Raw genomic sequence first — 16412 nt, 5'->3', positions numbered from 1 at the left:
ATATTAATTTGCATTCTATTTCTGAGCCAGTAATAAAATTTATGCCAGCAATCCTCATGGTTCATCTTTCTTGTCGGATCTAACCATTCTGATAATTTATCCATTTCCGCTGTATCCAGAATTTTTCCTATTCTCATCTTGTGATGGATTCTCCAGATCTTTCCAATATTCAGTAAAGAGAATTCTTGCAGCTATCAAGATATGGAAACAAATTAGTGATTTTTGAGTGAATCTGGTGATTCAGTTTTTAATTCATACCTGTCCCTACTTGTGTCTCAAAAGGGAAATAGAGTTCCATCATAAAGGTGCGTCAACACACACACACATGCCATCTTGGTAGGTATTTAAAAATCAAGGCTGGATTTTTAAATGTTTTGAGGGGGCATTACAGAGTGTCATATGGAGCATTTAAAACTATAATCTATTCAAGCTAGAAACACACCATAAGATACAGACTTCCTGATATACACTTCAGTTTTACATAAAGTATGTAAGAAGCAAAAGTATGTTGGTTTTTCTAAAACTTTTTCAACCAATTTGTTTGAGCATTATGTCACTTGAAATTCTTCTAATTTAGGGAAAAATTTGTGAAACATGATCAGATTTCAAAGTTTCGCTGTTTCCTATGTACTGTCAGTTGTCTGGCTTTAGGTATGTAAGTACTTTTGTGACATCCGTTTATTGCCATTCAGGAAGGATGTGACATGATTCAATAACTCTGAAAATTATAGATAACTTCTAAGCATAGAACCTGCCATCTAATATCTTGGACACTTGCAGGAATAACATCATACCATAGTGCCATTTTGTATTAGACAATGGTAGCTAAAGTGGGGACGCAGGTAGAAAGTTAAGAATTCTAGGAAGAGAAGAAAAGTCAGATGTGAATGGAAAAACCATGAAAATATCAATTCAATGAGCAGTGTTAATAAAAAGGGTAAAATTTGTGACATAATTATTTCAGAAAGGACTGAAAAGCATCATGTAAGGTGGCAGGGGTCTAAGGTTCAAGGAGTCCCTCCTGTTTATCAGACCTCAGGTTATACATAATGTTTTTGTATGTGTTCATGGTGTGGTTACATCTACCATTCTTGGGCTTGAGAACAAGAAGAGCCCTGCTAGATCAGGCCCAAGGACACATCTCACATTGGCTCTACCAGATGCCTCTGCAAGCACACAAGACAACTAGATACCTGTCTCCTGATAACCCTCTCCTGCATCTGGCATTTTGAGGTACCTTCCTTTTAAGCCTGGAGATTATACATCCCCATCATGGCTTGTAACCTGTGATGGACTTTTCCTCCAGGAAAAGGCATCTAGGCCAGATGCCATCACCACATACTGTGGCAAGGAGTTCCACAGATTAACAAACATGCTGGGTAAAGAAATATTTTCTTTTGTCTGTTCTCACTCTCCCATCACTCAATTTGAGTGGATGTCCCCTGGTTCTAGTATTGTGTGAGAGGGAAAAGAGCTTCCCTCTATCCACTTGATCCATCCCTGCATAATTATACGTCTCAATCATGTCAAACACTTTAGCCTTTCCTCATAAGGGAGGTGTCTCAGACCAGTCATCATTTTAGTTGCTGTCTTGTGGACCTTTTCCAGTTCCACTGAGCTGCAGTGACCACAACTTTTTTGAGGTGCAGTGACCAGGTGCAGCCTTACCAGCGTTTTGTACAATGGCATTATAATGTTGGCTGTTTTATTTTCAATCCCCTTTTTAATGATACCTAGCATGGAATTGGCCTTCTTCACTGCCGCCTCACACTGGATCAACACTTTCATTGAGCTGTCCATCAGCACACCAAGATCTCTTTCCTGATCCATCACGGATAGCTCAGAACTAACTCTAGCAACAAGCTAGAGAATCATATCGGGTCCTCTCCCCTTCTTTAAAATGATTATGGTATACAGGTGGGACATAATAGATTAAAAGTGAGGTTTGGAAGGTGTCTTCTTTGCTGCTTCTTAATTAAGATAGATGCTCAATGATACCCATTCCACTGACTGGCCACTAGCCAATTCTAGAATAAGAAGCACGGTGCTTTTTTTTTTTTACTAGGGCAGGAACAGGATGCTTGGGTGGAACTAAGCCTGGCAAAGCCTTAAAGCCTTTCATTTGAGGGCTTTTCTCCCAGGTAAGCCACATTTAGGTGCTTCTGAAGTGTGTGCAAGTCAGGATGATAAAATTCTAACAATTGAGAATTATGGGATTTGTACTCCAAAAAAAATAAAAAATTCCATCCCTATTGCCCGACATTTAAGGAATTCAAAGAGGAAAGAATCAAAGTTAGTTTGCCTACTCTGAAATACTAGAGCATGAAGTAGTTGGTGCTGAATCCAATGCTCCTTTTTTCCAACAAAAGGGTAGATAACTTTGCAGTCACTATTTTGCTGCAGGCATTTGTAATGAACTCGGACATGGCTTTGGCATGTTGACTTGTAGAAACTTAGCCTTAGTTGACCTGGCTTTGTTATGGCTTTGTGAACCTAAACATCGCTTTGCCATACTTTCTGGAATCCCTGTGTTAAACACACACATTTTCAGCCCAGACCTACACGTAGAACCTTTCTGGCTAGGCAGAACATGGAGTAGATCATTATCATTTTGAAACATCGCAACGGGATTGGGAGAATGACATTCCTATAAAAAATGACAGCTGTCAGTGGAGACCACAATTTCCTCTTCATAATGTCCTGGAACATTAGGGTATCGAAAATGAAAATGAAAAAAGACAAGAATGTTGTGATGCTTTAAAGACTAAGTACAATATTTTCATGTGAGTTATTGTCCACTTCCTCAGACATGTTTGGGCTGATTTATTGTGGGTAAAACAGCCACTGAGAAGAACTGATAGATGCACGCCTCACCCAAAACTGGTTAAAACAAGTGTACAGATCTCAAGCACAAATGAACGTAAGGAAACAGTGACTGAAATCCTGTTGCTTAGTGTAGTAAGTCACACTAGAGAGGACATATTGAATCAGTGGGGATTTGGTGAATCAACTCTTGCATATGTTCCATTGCAAATGGGCCTAATCTAGATATACAGTGGACCCTCGACTTACAGACGGCTCGACTTACAGACTTTTCGAGTTACAGACTTCTCTGGCTGCAAAATTTAGATTCGACTTGCAGCCAGAGAATCAACTTACAGACCAGAAAAAAACCAAAATGGAATAAAAATAGAATAAAAACCACTGGTTATGGGATTAATCGGTTTTCAGTGCATTGTAGGTCAATGGAGATTCGACTTACAGACTTTTCGACTTGCAGCCATCATTCCAATATGGATAAATTCCTTAAGTAGAGGGTCCACTGTAACTAGTTCAGCCAATGTGTTTTCAACAAATGCACAAATTAGAGAAAGCAGCTATTTCAGTGCCAAACTGTTTCTACAGGTGGTAAGAGGGGGGAAAATCAACCTTATGAAGTTTGTTGTCAAGCTATCCCATCTAAGCTGGCCCAAGCAAGGTTCTGACTTGTAGCTTTCGTATTTTCCAATAGCAATAACTGAGAATGTATTATGAGAACACCACATTCTAGAAAGAAAGAAAGAAAGAAAGAAAGAAAGAAAGAAAGAAAGAAAGAAAGAAAGAAAGAAAGAAAGAAAGAAAGAAAGAAAGAAAGAAAGAAAGAAGCCTTTGCAGGATCCTATAGCTAAAATATAATCTCATAGATGCAAAGTGCAGATAATAAAACTGATATACCTAGAGACTGCTAACTGCAGGATTCTAGTGTGTATCTGCAGTAGACTTTGAAGTGCAGGAGTCTTACTATTGCTACTAACAAAACAGAACACAACAGCATTGTCAACAAACTGCCAGTGTGATCAGGCACTTATCTTCTGATGTTCAGTTCCCTTCTGCTTGTTAACCTTGTCAAGGAGGGCATGGAGGAGAGCACCATCCAAATGAAACCTACAGTTAATTACTGTAATTCAGAGAGATAGTATTCACTGGAGGAAGGCAGTTCCACCCTCACAATCAACCTTTCCGCAACTCAAGGAAAACACAAACATGGCCTTACTCCGATAAATTAAGCATGAACAAATGTTGCACATTAAATGAGTTAAAGGACCTTGCTGGAATTTATAAGGGCTGCTTAAGGGAGCAATGAATCCCATTAAGATAGACACTAGGCTGAGAGGAAATGGAGGCTGCCCCTCTAGGTTTTCACACATATTTTCTATTCATTGTGGCAGTTTCCAGAGATAAAGAGCTGGAAAAGAAGTACAGCTGGCTGTTGCTCAGTGATAGCACACATGTTTCACATGCAGAACGTCCCGGGTTCAATCCTCAGCATTTCAAAGTATGGCTAGGAAACAATACAACTCTGTCAGTCAGAGCTGACAATACAGGGCTAGGTTACCAAACTCTGTGTAAGACAAGTTCCTATGATCTCAAAATATCAGCCCCCTCTGGAGATTCTAAGCATATTTTAAAAAGACGAGCAAATACTACGATCTGCAATTAGAATAAGGTACAGGGTTAGGGTTAGGGAAGTGGAAGGTCAAGAATAATAAAAGCTAAATCAGATCCTTTGATTTGTGTTTTGTTTTGAAGAAATTCCAATTATTTTCCCTCTATTTTTTGGCTAGAAGCTTTAAAAATTAAAAAACAACAACAACAACCCTGTCTGCTACTGACCTAGAGCAGAGCAACTTTATAACTTCTGTGGTATCAAGATATTAAGCAGGGTTTTGCTTCCTACTGTTTCCATGGGTGAGCGAGGATTTGAACCCAAATCTCCTGAGTTCTAGTCTATCAATCTGTCCACTACACCACACTACCTTTCCATTTTGCAAGGCCAGTCTCATGTGAAGTAACTGGGAAGTCCTTGAAGGAGTTCTGATGAGCGCAAGGAGTATTTGGACAATTCTGTTAATTAGGGTACAATATAAGGGCACATGAACAGGGCCTGCCCCTGACCTCTACATGTTCATTAGATATTTAGGAGCAAATTGTGGATCAAGGCCACAATTCTACTTCTTCCAAATGTCTTTATTATGTTGAGAAACATTCTATTAAATATGTATCAAATCATCCTGGCCAATGGCTTCATATATTATTCACAAGGTTTGTTGTTATTACATATTATAATCAATTTATATTCTGCCTTACAAGCTGGTAGGAACCTCTCAGACTCTATTTGCATTTTTCTAGGAATGGATGAACTTCTTTCTGGTCCATACCAAATTCACATGTGCTTATTCACAACTTCAGTCCAACTGGTTTACACATTATTCTACTATGTTTATAAAGGTTTCTTCTTGAAAATTCATGCTTTGAAACCGAATTGTTGATGGTGTTGTCTTTCAAAATGCTAATCTCTAACCTAATTTTATCTCAAGGTATGCATTTTAGAGTTTAATATATACATTTTAATATATACTTATGTACATGTTTTGAATTGAGCAATGCATAGTGTGGAAAATGCCAAGGGAGCTTTAGCAATGATCTTCCAGTTTATCTAAGTCAGTTCACCTAAGATTCATGAAAATCGGATTCATCAAACTCATTTTAATAAAGGCAATATCAGCATTTCTTAGCCCTCTATTTGGCTTCCCAGTTCGCCTGAGGGAAGACTGTTGATCTGATACAAATAGCCCGAAATAACTCTCTGGTATAATAATCTTCAGTTGATCTGATACAAATAGCCTGAAATAACCATTTGGTATAATAATCTTCAATACACATCCTTCTTACAAAGACAGTGGTGCATCCTAAGAAAAGAAAGGAATACTATATATCGAAGTGATCCATTTCCTGGGAGAATTCAGCATTACCCTCTGACCAAATATTATTCAAGCAATAATCTGACATGATGTGGTTGTGTTGTGTATCAATACTGTTCAAACAGACAATACTGTACTAGACAAACCAACAGGCAGAACAAAGACAGACAGGTATATCAGTACGTTTGATGCATTTAAACATTTTTGGTGTACTTTGATGTGATTGTTTTTATTTGGTTCATGAATTCCTGTTTGCCTAGTCAGTCGGACAATGAATTATTGTCCAACTGACTAGGCAAACAGGGATAGATAGATAGATAGATAGATAGATAGATAGATAGATAGATAGATAGATAGATAGATAGATAGATAGATAGATAGATAGACAGACAGACAGACAGACAGACAGACAGACAGACAGACAGACAGATAGATAGATAGATAGATAGATAGATAGATAGATAGATAGATAGATAGATAGATAGATAGATAGATAGATAGATAGATAGATAGATAGATAGATAGATCAAAAGTTATGAACAGGTTCTATTCCTATATAGAACCATCATTTGAGAAACAAAAGGGGGGAGTGCATATAGACCAGACCCCCCCTCCCGGTCAGCCTTATCTGGGGCCCTGGTTTGTGATTCAATGTGGCTGAAACCACCTCCACCATGCTGCTGGACTTTAGTGTGGCATGCCAGCACACTGAAGGAACAGAGAGGGTCCTGAATGGCCAAATCAGTGGTTGCCTGAATTCAAACCAGCCAACCAGGATCAGAAGCCCCACCACTAAGCTTTTCCACAAAATCTCTAGCAGGTCACTCACTTCTTCACCATAGACCTTGGACTAAAAGGTACCCTTGACTCAAAAAAAAAAATCATTTTCAACTCTGGCTTTACTGAATCCTTTTGTATCCCGCCACTGGACACCAATTGTGATGTTTGCCCTTCGTGGCCCCTGCTTGTCTCCCCAAATACAGAGCTCACAAAGGCAAACCAGAACCTCCTGATGCTCAGACTAATCACTCCTCATCAATATGAGGAGTGATTAGTCTGCGTGTCAAGACTAATCATCCGCATCAATATAAATCTTCTATATTAAATATCACAGGTTACTTATCACTCCTCAAACAAATCACTCCTCAGATCCCCAAACTTTCTCTCTTTCTGTCTCTGATTCCAAACCATGACCCTGACAGTCTCCCAGGCTCTGCCTTTTTACCATCTCTTGTGGCCCCACCTCTTAACCATATTAGCATATAACTCATGAATATTACATATCTTATTACATAACTTAGAGTGAACTCTACAGGCAACAAAGACCATGTTCGTATATTCATTAGACATTTCTTTCTTCAGTATAGCTGCTGATCATGTACCTCCTTGTGGTTCATTTCATACCAGGAAGGCCTTGGAAGGAGCACAGGTTGGCGTCACTCCATAGAACTGGGTGTAGGCCCATCATGCACCACCTGTTCATTCATTTAATTCTGGCACTTCCAGGATCTGCTGGTCACGATATGAAATGACCTTGTTTAAGGCAGCATTTACCTTGGCTTTCTTTGCTGCATTACAGGCCAGCAAAATGGCAGCCAAGACACAGCAGGACAGATTTGGAAGAATGTTGAGACTCAGAGATGGAGCAATTAATAAGGCATCACAGTCGTCATATGGAAATGAAAAGTAGATCAGAAGGGAAGGGCACACACTATCTTGTTGAGAAGGGCAGCAAGTTAACTTAGCTGCCCAGAACATGCAATGAGGACATTCTTTTGGGGGTGTCCTGTGACCCATGACTATTCATTCACACACTGGCAGTACCTTGTTTACACAATTTCAGTTCATAGCAATATTGAGGGGAGGTCTGGTTTCCCTGAGGCAACCCGTGGCTGATTTTGGTACATATTTGTTCAGAATTGGGAAGACTACTGTAGCTTTGTCAATTGGCTTCTCTCTTGGTAAGGTGAAAACATTAAACCGCCGGCGGTCAGAGGCATACAAATATGTGCATTCCTAGATGGTGTCTAATGAATAACATTGGCCTTCTTTTATTGAAATGTTACAGGGATTTAGAAATCAGTGTGGATTTGTGGGCAGAATGCTGTCTCCTGGGATAATGGCATGCAACAAGTACTTGCTTCGGCACCGATCTTGGACTGGGAAGAAGTTTTCACGTCTGGTGGATTAATAAGTGGGAGTCCTTGATGCCCATCCTCAAGCAGTAGCTGCATCTTTTCTCTCCTCTGGATGTGTTCACAATCCAACTTAGTGGTAATGACCTACCAGCAAGAAAGAACTTAGATTTGATGCACTCCGTGGAAGAGGACCTTATGCTGCTTCATTTGTGTTTGTCTAGGACCACTTTAATTTGGTCAGACATGCTCCAACTGCACGCATGATGAAGAGGAGTAAAACAGGATAGACTGGATCTTGCCAGAAGAAAGGTTGCAAGGGCAGTGGGCCATATTGTGGTGGAGGGTGGGGCTCTAGGGATACATCATTGGGCCATTGTCCTTACAAGAGCTGAACTTTACAGGATGGATGGGGTGCCCCTTTCAGACCTTGTAAAGGACAACTGGCTTGAAAATATCAGAGAAGGCCTCTTCGAGTGGCTCCAGAGGGAATAGTTTGGGGGGAGCTACACCCACCTCTTGTGAATGTTTGTTGCACATAGGAACAGATGGCAGGTGAGGGAGACAGGTGGTGATCCTATCCCAGGTTGGAGATTACCAGGGGCTGGCAGGGGCATACCTGGCTCAAGAAGTTTGCTGTAGCCCCTCCCCAGAAGGGATGATGGGTTCCCCTAGTGATATGATGCTGGGGGATAGACCCAACTCAGGTTTCCAATCCTTAGTTATTCCACAAGGATAGTAGGGTAGGCATTGGTTGCCAGGTGGGTCACCTGATTGCCAGTATCCGCTCCTTCATGCTGCTTCAAGACTATTCTGCTGCAACCAGTCAAATCTGTGGCCTGTCATTTTATACACAGCTTGTTAATAAAATGTTTTAAAGTAAAATTGGTGTGTTTTTGGAGGCAAGGAGGATGTGGTTGGGTTCTCTTGCTAGGATGTGCAAAACAAAAATCACAATTCCAGCATCTTAGAGAGAAGCTTTACATCACTTCAAATACAATGATTCTTTGGGGTGGGATGGGGGGGTGAGTTTGGAGGATTGTGGTGTAAGTCCTCAGGTGTGCTGTATCCAAGTGATGAGTGATCAAGTGGTATACATGCATGTGTGAACTTCCCCTTAGAGATGCTACAAGAAGATGCTTTTGAAATGGGATGGCAGGAATTCCCCATCTACCTCTGCCATGAAACTTTACACTGTCAAGCTTGTACAGTCCAGTAACTCAAGTGAAATACCTACCAGGCAGTAGATTTCATACTCTCTTTTTAAAAAAGAAATAAAAATGTCTAATGTAGCAAAAAAAATGTAGTCAAATGTAGACCTCGTCAGCCATATAGATTAACAAGGGTAAGAAATTCTGCTGTCAAGATGCTGTAAATAATCAAAGGCAAAAGTCTCCTTTGAACATCTTAACACCAAAGATGCTCAAGAAAAGCTGTTTTCCTCACAGGAGAAAGAAAATATCTTTTAAGATTCTCTCACTCAACTTGAAATAGCACATCTTTAATTCATATTACTTTACAAACGTGTCATATTTGTAGTCAAAGTCATGGGAGAGTATCTTCTTTTCTAGAAACACACTGAAGGCTGCCTTCCTCAACTCTGCTATTCATACAAGGCTCCTAAAATGTGATCTTGAGGATGGCCCAGGTGTTTAGAAATATGCAGACTAGCTTAGATGATTTAATAAGATGACTATCGTTCTGCCATTGGTTGCATTTTGACTGTTCTTGCTCTTACATGGATTCTCAGCTGTTTCTCCCTAAGAAACCTGCATATAACCACTGACTTAGTAAAAGGGGTTTTTTGTGTGTGTGTTCTTCCTTGCTTCCCTGCCTCTCAGAAATATGACTCTCCATATTGTGTGGTAAACAATATTGCAATGACATCCCCAGGTAAACTGCTTTTCATCTCGATTACTAGTTCAACAAGAATCACTGCTGCTATTGCCCATTCCCTTCAGTCTCCAAAGCTTTCCGTCTTTTCTCTTCGAGTTATTCTTCCACCTCTTCTAGCAATTGAATCATGCATTCTCAGGGTGGACCCCTACCCCAAGCTACTTTCAGAATAGAAGTACAGTTTCAAAGAATCTCTGAATGTGGCCAGAGTTTTGTGATTCAACTGTGATGGAAACTATTCCTATGTTTTATTAATATGAAACAATGTTACTTCTGGAGATTTCCAAATTCAGAACTTAACAGTGTAGGCTTAGGCAATTTTATGTCAGTCTATGGCTGGATAGGAAGATTGTGCTTTTTCAGATGTAACTGGTTTCCAGGGTTCATCACTTCCATCCAGCATGGCCAATGGTTAGAGGTACTAGATGCTGTAATCAAACAACATGTGGAGGTCCAGAGGTTCCAAACTCCTAGTCGAGGGTCCGTAAACTGAATACTAAAAATAAAGAGGACTGTGCAGAAAAGCTTCAAGAATCTGCATCTTCCATAGACTTTTCTCATGGTATCTCCTGTCTCTTCATGTCATTCTGGCAGCAACGGATAGCACACCCATGCTTGCAATGAGCATCATTCTTTCAAAAAGGCTCCTTCCCCAGAGGTGAAGGCCAGAGTACTACAAATATGGCAGCCCAATCCATGGAAAGGCAGAAACAAGAAGCTGCCTTCTTTCACTCTGCTTGAGCTGGAGACTATGATCAATCATAGGACAGTGTATCAGAAAAATCTTTGGCTTTCCTTTTATTTAATGGCTGATTAGAAATAATTAAGTGGGTCCTTATTCATTCATAATTTTTACTCCTTTCTGCCTGCCTTTCAAAGTTAGAACTCTATAGTGTTCCATTTTGTCTGCTATATCTGTAACATTGTATGGCTGGGTAATCGCTTGCAAAGACAGGCTGTGGTCACATGCTCAGAGAGTATCTACATTTCTGCCAGCTTGTAGATGTAAAGGAAAGTGGCTTTTCAAAGGGGTATATTTAAGTTACATGCTTCAATATTTCTGAAATTCAAACTAGAGAAGCCATTGCAGATTTATGATCAGGCCACTAGAGATGGGCATGAACAGTTGGTTTGTCAGTTCATGCCGGTTTGGCCATTGGCCCAACAGGTGTCTACAGTTCCAATGAGGTTCTGAGGCCTGCCTCCTCTGTCAGGCACCCACTCAGAGGCAGCATCCAGAGGAGGCGGGGCAGGGAAGCTGGCAGGATGCCCATCTCACCTGTTTTTCATTTTTTCCAAAGATGTGATGTGGGCACTGAAGGATATACACAAAACTTTCTCCTAGTGCTGTTTTTAGGAAGAAAAATAACCTATTGCCATCAATACTGACTTTATCTAGTTAAGGTAAACATGCAAGCATGGATAGAGTTCCGGATCCTAGATCACTGAAAAATAGTTTGATATGACATATAGCCTGACAGCCCTATTCTGTTCATGCAGGATCTCTCTCTCTACGCCGGAACACAAACAAAGCACAGTGCTGGCACATGTGGGTAGGAGAGCCTTACCCTCCTCAGAGAATTGTCTTCACACGACAAAAGTGACAAAGAGGTGTTCATGGCTAGCACACTCCCCTTTACAAATATGTCTAATAGTAACATATTAAATAGGATTTACGACATTAAGAAACCTACACAGTTATATAGTCAAACGTGTGTGTGTGTGTGTGTGTATGTGTGTGTGTGTGTGTGTGTGTGTGAATGGCAGAAATTCAATGATAAGGCACAGTTAGAGTACAGCTATTCAATCAGTGGGGATTTGGTAAGTCAACTCATCTGTGAGTTCCATTGATTCAGTGGGCTTACTGTAGTTGCTACTTACCACAGGGTTTTGGCCTATGTGTATAAGAATAGAAAATATACTTGCGTGTGTGAGTGCGCACGTGAGCGCATGCATGCACGCACGTGCACACACACAATCTCTAAAGGTGAACAGAGAGACAGAAACGGTCTCATCAAAAGAACTTCTGTTAAGATTCTATTCCAAACCACCATACTTGGAAGTAAGCCCCATTGATTCCAAGGCTCTTACTTTTGCACAATGTATTTCACATTAGCTTGTAAAATGTTGTACAGTCCTTGTACTTGCTAATTTTAGTAGTCCCTGTGGCCTATTTTTGGAGTTTAGATCCACAAAGTCTTTGTTCCATGTCTGAAACTTTATTGGTTGGAATATGTTGGTAGAACCAACATTAATTTGCAAGAGTAGACTACAGGCACTTTGCAAGTGGAAATTTAATTAACAAGCTGCAGTGTTAGTCAGATTATATTGCTCTGATTTTAGCACTTAAAAAGTGTGTATGTGGTAGAGATCTGGCTGCATGTGAACACAGAGACACCTGCTTGTCATGCTCAGTTTAGAATCTAAGAAGATAAACAGCGTTTGGCATTTCGGAAATTAGAACTCTATGTGAAAAAGTGAATCTAAAGCTGCAACTTGCCCTGCATATGCACAGAACAAGAAACATTCTCCTAATGAGGAAATTTCAAAGTACAACACCATGAAGGCTGTCTGTGTCTCCATTGTCCTAGTCTTTGGTGATTTAGATAGGGCTATACTCAGCATTTGGCTGAGCTGCTTCTTCTGCTGAATCTTTATGACTGAGTGTGCAACAACACAGCAGGAAAAATGCAAAGTGATCCAAGATGAAGTTGCACCTGGGAAGTCAGGTTTCCCTAGGTGAATTTTGTTTAGCAGATCACACAGGAGTTGGCAGAGAGGGCAGAGGAAATTGGCAATCTGAACTGGTTAGGACCTTGTTAAGGTGGCTGTACTGTAGTTATCCACATTTGCAGGAGGCATGACAACTGTAGAGCTACCTTAACAAGCTAAAAGTAAATCTGACTGCCCTTTTTCTCATTATTTGCCCCGCTCCCTTTGATTTTCAACTGGTCTAGTGCTCCAGCTCTGGCATCAAGCCTTTGGGAGGGGAATGATTTGGAGACAGAGGGATATCAGTTGAGGGGAACTGACCACCTTGAAAGCATCCCTTTGCTTCCTCTCTCCCCACCTTAAACAAGGAAGCTGGGAGAGCCAGCTTCTGGTCAACCATTGAATTGGCTCCCATTATATGAATCAATACAAATTCATTCAATTCTATTAAAAAGTAGAAGCCCCAATGGTGGAAGGAGAAACTATGGATGAGGTGGAAACTGCAGACTGATTCACTTCAACTTTTATGTAGTCAACAGAAAATAACGGGAATCAGAATGTCCCAATACTGGACCATTATATGTTAATGTAGCCACAGAGGAAAGAAGTATATAACCATCATAGTTCTGCACAGCTGGAAAAGCAATGTAGCTGATACACCCCTGATAAGTACCAAAGACGGGGCTGAATTCTGACAGAGGTTGTGAGACCAGTAGGTAGGTTGAGGAAAGAACAAGAATTAGTGGTGCAGACAATCAGGTGGATGCCTGGTCCATCTCTATATATTTTGATTCCAATAATTTCATTAACAAACTTGCTTATTTCCCAGAAATACAATAGCATCCTTCCATAGTCTAATGATGGGATTGGAAATAGGTTGACAGGGATGTGGGCTGTATTCTGCTCAGTTGCTCAACAGAGCTGGAAAATTGCTCCCAGCTTCCAGTGTTACCGCCAATGGTTTGAAATCAATCATTCTGTAGCATGAGTAGGACAATTCCACTTGTAACAGTGTTTGATTTAAGCCAACTTGCCACTGCTTCAATTAATTCACTTTAATATATGTAGAGCTGCCTGTATTTAGATTTTTTTTTTCCTGTTTCATCATTATGATGGGACCCCAGGTAATCATATTCCCGTCATCATTAAACTTTGAGCTATAAGCCTGTCAAACAATCTGGTGTCTTAATCTGAACATTCTGAACACTTGTGACCCAGATTTTTAGACTGAGAACTTCATCAGGCAAGCTAGAGAAGTTTGGAAATGACTTTTGATGACAATGACCCTGGATTACAGCTAGTGATTCAAGGATCAGAGGTGCCATGCTAGCCCTCTGAGTCATGTTTTCCCCTCCTATTTCTGAACAGTAATTGAGCATCCTAAATAATTGCCTTTTAGAAGAACTGTTTTTCGGTCTCATCAGTAACCTTCAAGATGGTTCGTGAGAATTGTGACCTTGCTCATTGCTGATCTCCTGTCACAGAAAGCTTGCATAAGGGATCAGTGTCAAAGGCATGGTCACCTTTCAAATATCACTTTACTAAGTGACAAAATATTGCACTTTAGGCTATCCTTGCTCTCTGCCCTGTTTTGTTTTGTTTGGCTTAGCTTTTCACATTTCTCCTTTTCTACACATTAGCCAGTTCTGTTTCAGTTTTAAACATGAAGGAGTCACTGTTGGCAGATTATAAGTGCAAACCATAAGTGCCCCAATCAGAGAAACAGACTTTTGTCAACAACTAGTATTTACTGCAAGGCTGCATTTCCTCGTGGGTTATCGTATTGGCTCTTGCCTTTCCATTGGACTATTTCAGTGACGTGGAGAGGGGGGATTTGCTGTTTGGGTAACAGCCTATCCTCCACATTATTTTACCCAGGTTTCGTGCTCTGGAGAGGACACTCCAGCTTTGCGTACAGTGTCAAAACACTAGACGCTGTTCCAAGTCCTCCATACAGAGCATGTTACCATAGTCTCTCGAGACTGAAGGATGCCTGTGATGATGATCTGCCAAAGAATGGTGGTAAGTAGGGCAGCAGTGGATGGGACAAGATCCAAAAGTAACCAGGCTACCTGTGGTTCCCTCCTTCAAACACCTTCACTCATGTTTACCTCCACAACACTGGGATGAGCAGTATATCAAACAACAGTTTTTATTAAATAGCTTTCAGAACTTTTTACACTGCCCATTTGTAATAGAAAATAGCCATCAACACGCTTTTCTCTTTGCATCTCTTCAGCTGACCTGACCTGGGATGTCTTCTTAACCTTAGCAAAATCGCATGTCAAGTCCCCAGGTTTCCCTTGGGGTACAGCATTGCCTTTACATAGACCAGTCAGGAGGTGTGACAACAGGGTTAAAACCCCAGTGAATGCAGATAGTCAACTCCCCTCTCTTTCTGGCTGAACTTCCTGGAGTATGGTGAGTTTGGCTATCTCTCTTTTGTCTTGGGCTTGGGTACTAATATATCTTTACTCTTCTTTCAGAAATTAACTTTCTGAGCTTGGTGCCTCCCTGTCTTTTCTCCTGTAGTCTCCAATAAGAGGGTTCAATGAAGGGGTTGAGCTGACATCTTTTGGGGTATTCGAAACAATACCAGTTCTCCAGTCCAAGAATTTTCCTTAACTACCTGATCTCACTCTTTAAGTTGTTTAGACCTTTCCTTTTCCTGTTCTATCTTTTCCCTTTTCTATACTCTTTCCAGCCTTTCCCCCTTTTTTATATTCTTCTCTACATTTCAGTTTTCCTCCTCTAGGGGCTGTTTTGCACTCCTCTCATTTCTCCCCTCCATCCTATTTTCTTCCATCTCTGTTATCTCTTTCCAGTTTATTAGGGCTTCGCCCTAATCAACGGGCTTGAGTTTGTAAATGTTCATGGCCCAGGAGGGAAGCAAAATGCCATTGACAAGGCTGCCATCTAGAAGATGGGCACGAACCTTGATTTGGAGGTCCAACCCAATTCTTCACTGCGCTTGCACAGCTGTTTTGTGGACACAGCGCCCTCCCCCTTCCTATCTCCCACACACATTTGCCCATCCCTTGGATGATTTGCAATTCCCTCCATGCCTCCCCAGTGCAATTATCCACTCACCTTTTGCAGCATCTCTTCCCTTTTCTGCCTTCTCCATCAGCTGCCCACATAAAGGCAGTGCTACAGGAATCCCTACCTCACCTCATTGTTTGGGTGGCTGACAGAGAAGGCGGAAGAGGGAAGTGACACTGCCAAAGGTGAGTGGACAGTCATGCTGGGGAGGTGGGGAGGGAAGTGTGTGTCACCCAAGGAATGGGTGAGTGTGCAGGAGAGGAAGGAAAGGGGAGGGTGACATGCCCACACAACATCTGTGTGAGTGCAGTAATGAATCATGCCAGACCTCTGAAGCAATGTTCCATCTCTGCTCTCATCTACCCAGTATCCAATTACCTCCTTTTTGCTTCCTCTGTCACTTTGTCTTTCGCCTTCATTCTCCCCACATAGAGGCTGATGTAGAAGGAGACATTTAGTCCTGGAAGGACCCCAAATGATTACTTTGGGCGAGCTTTTGAAATTAATTTGAAGTTTGCCAGAGGTTAAGCAAGGTCCACATGAAGCTTAAAGATAACAGGTTGAGTGCTCCTGCTGTCTCTACTACTGCTTGATAAAGTATATTAAGTGTATAGTGGAGTTAAATGCAAATATCTCCCCCCCCCAAAAAAAAATAGGACTGGCCTGGTGAATGTATTTGTGAAGCCATATTCAAGATCACAAACATGTGGGCCGAGTGTGAAGCAGAATCAAAACATGAATGGCCATTGCTTGGGATTCATATAGATTTCCTTTGCTGAATTATCATCAAAAGAAAGAAAGGGCACTTCCATTTACAAGTGGCATGCTGAGAGAGTTCCCAAGACTCTGCAAATGCTGTGATCAGGTTTTCTTTATTCAGACTTGT

At 41.0% G+C, this 16412-nt stretch overlaps 1 long non-coding RNA gene across 1 annotated transcript in view; it reads left to right on the top strand.

Annotated features, from left to right (window-relative positions):
* Nucleotides 1–15951, top strand: part of LOC140706388 (uncharacterized) — a 36831-nt gene extending 20880 nt beyond the window's left edge. Inside the window, exon 3 of the long non-coding RNA XR_012086029.2 lies at nucleotides 7810–15951. This is a non-coding gene — a long non-coding RNA (uncharacterized LOC140706388). The remainder of the gene's footprint in view (nucleotides 1–7809) is intronic.
* The last annotated feature ends 461 nt before the right edge of the window (nucleotides 15952–16412 follow it).

This window comes from Pogona vitticeps, chromosome 4 (genome assembly GCF_051106095.1).
Source record: "Pogona vitticeps strain Pit_001003342236 chromosome 4, PviZW2.1, whole genome shotgun sequence".
Lineage (NCBI taxonomy): Eukaryota > Metazoa > Chordata > Lepidosauria > Squamata > Agamidae > Pogona > Pogona vitticeps.
This window is presented reverse-complemented; position numbering and strand designations above follow the sequence as displayed.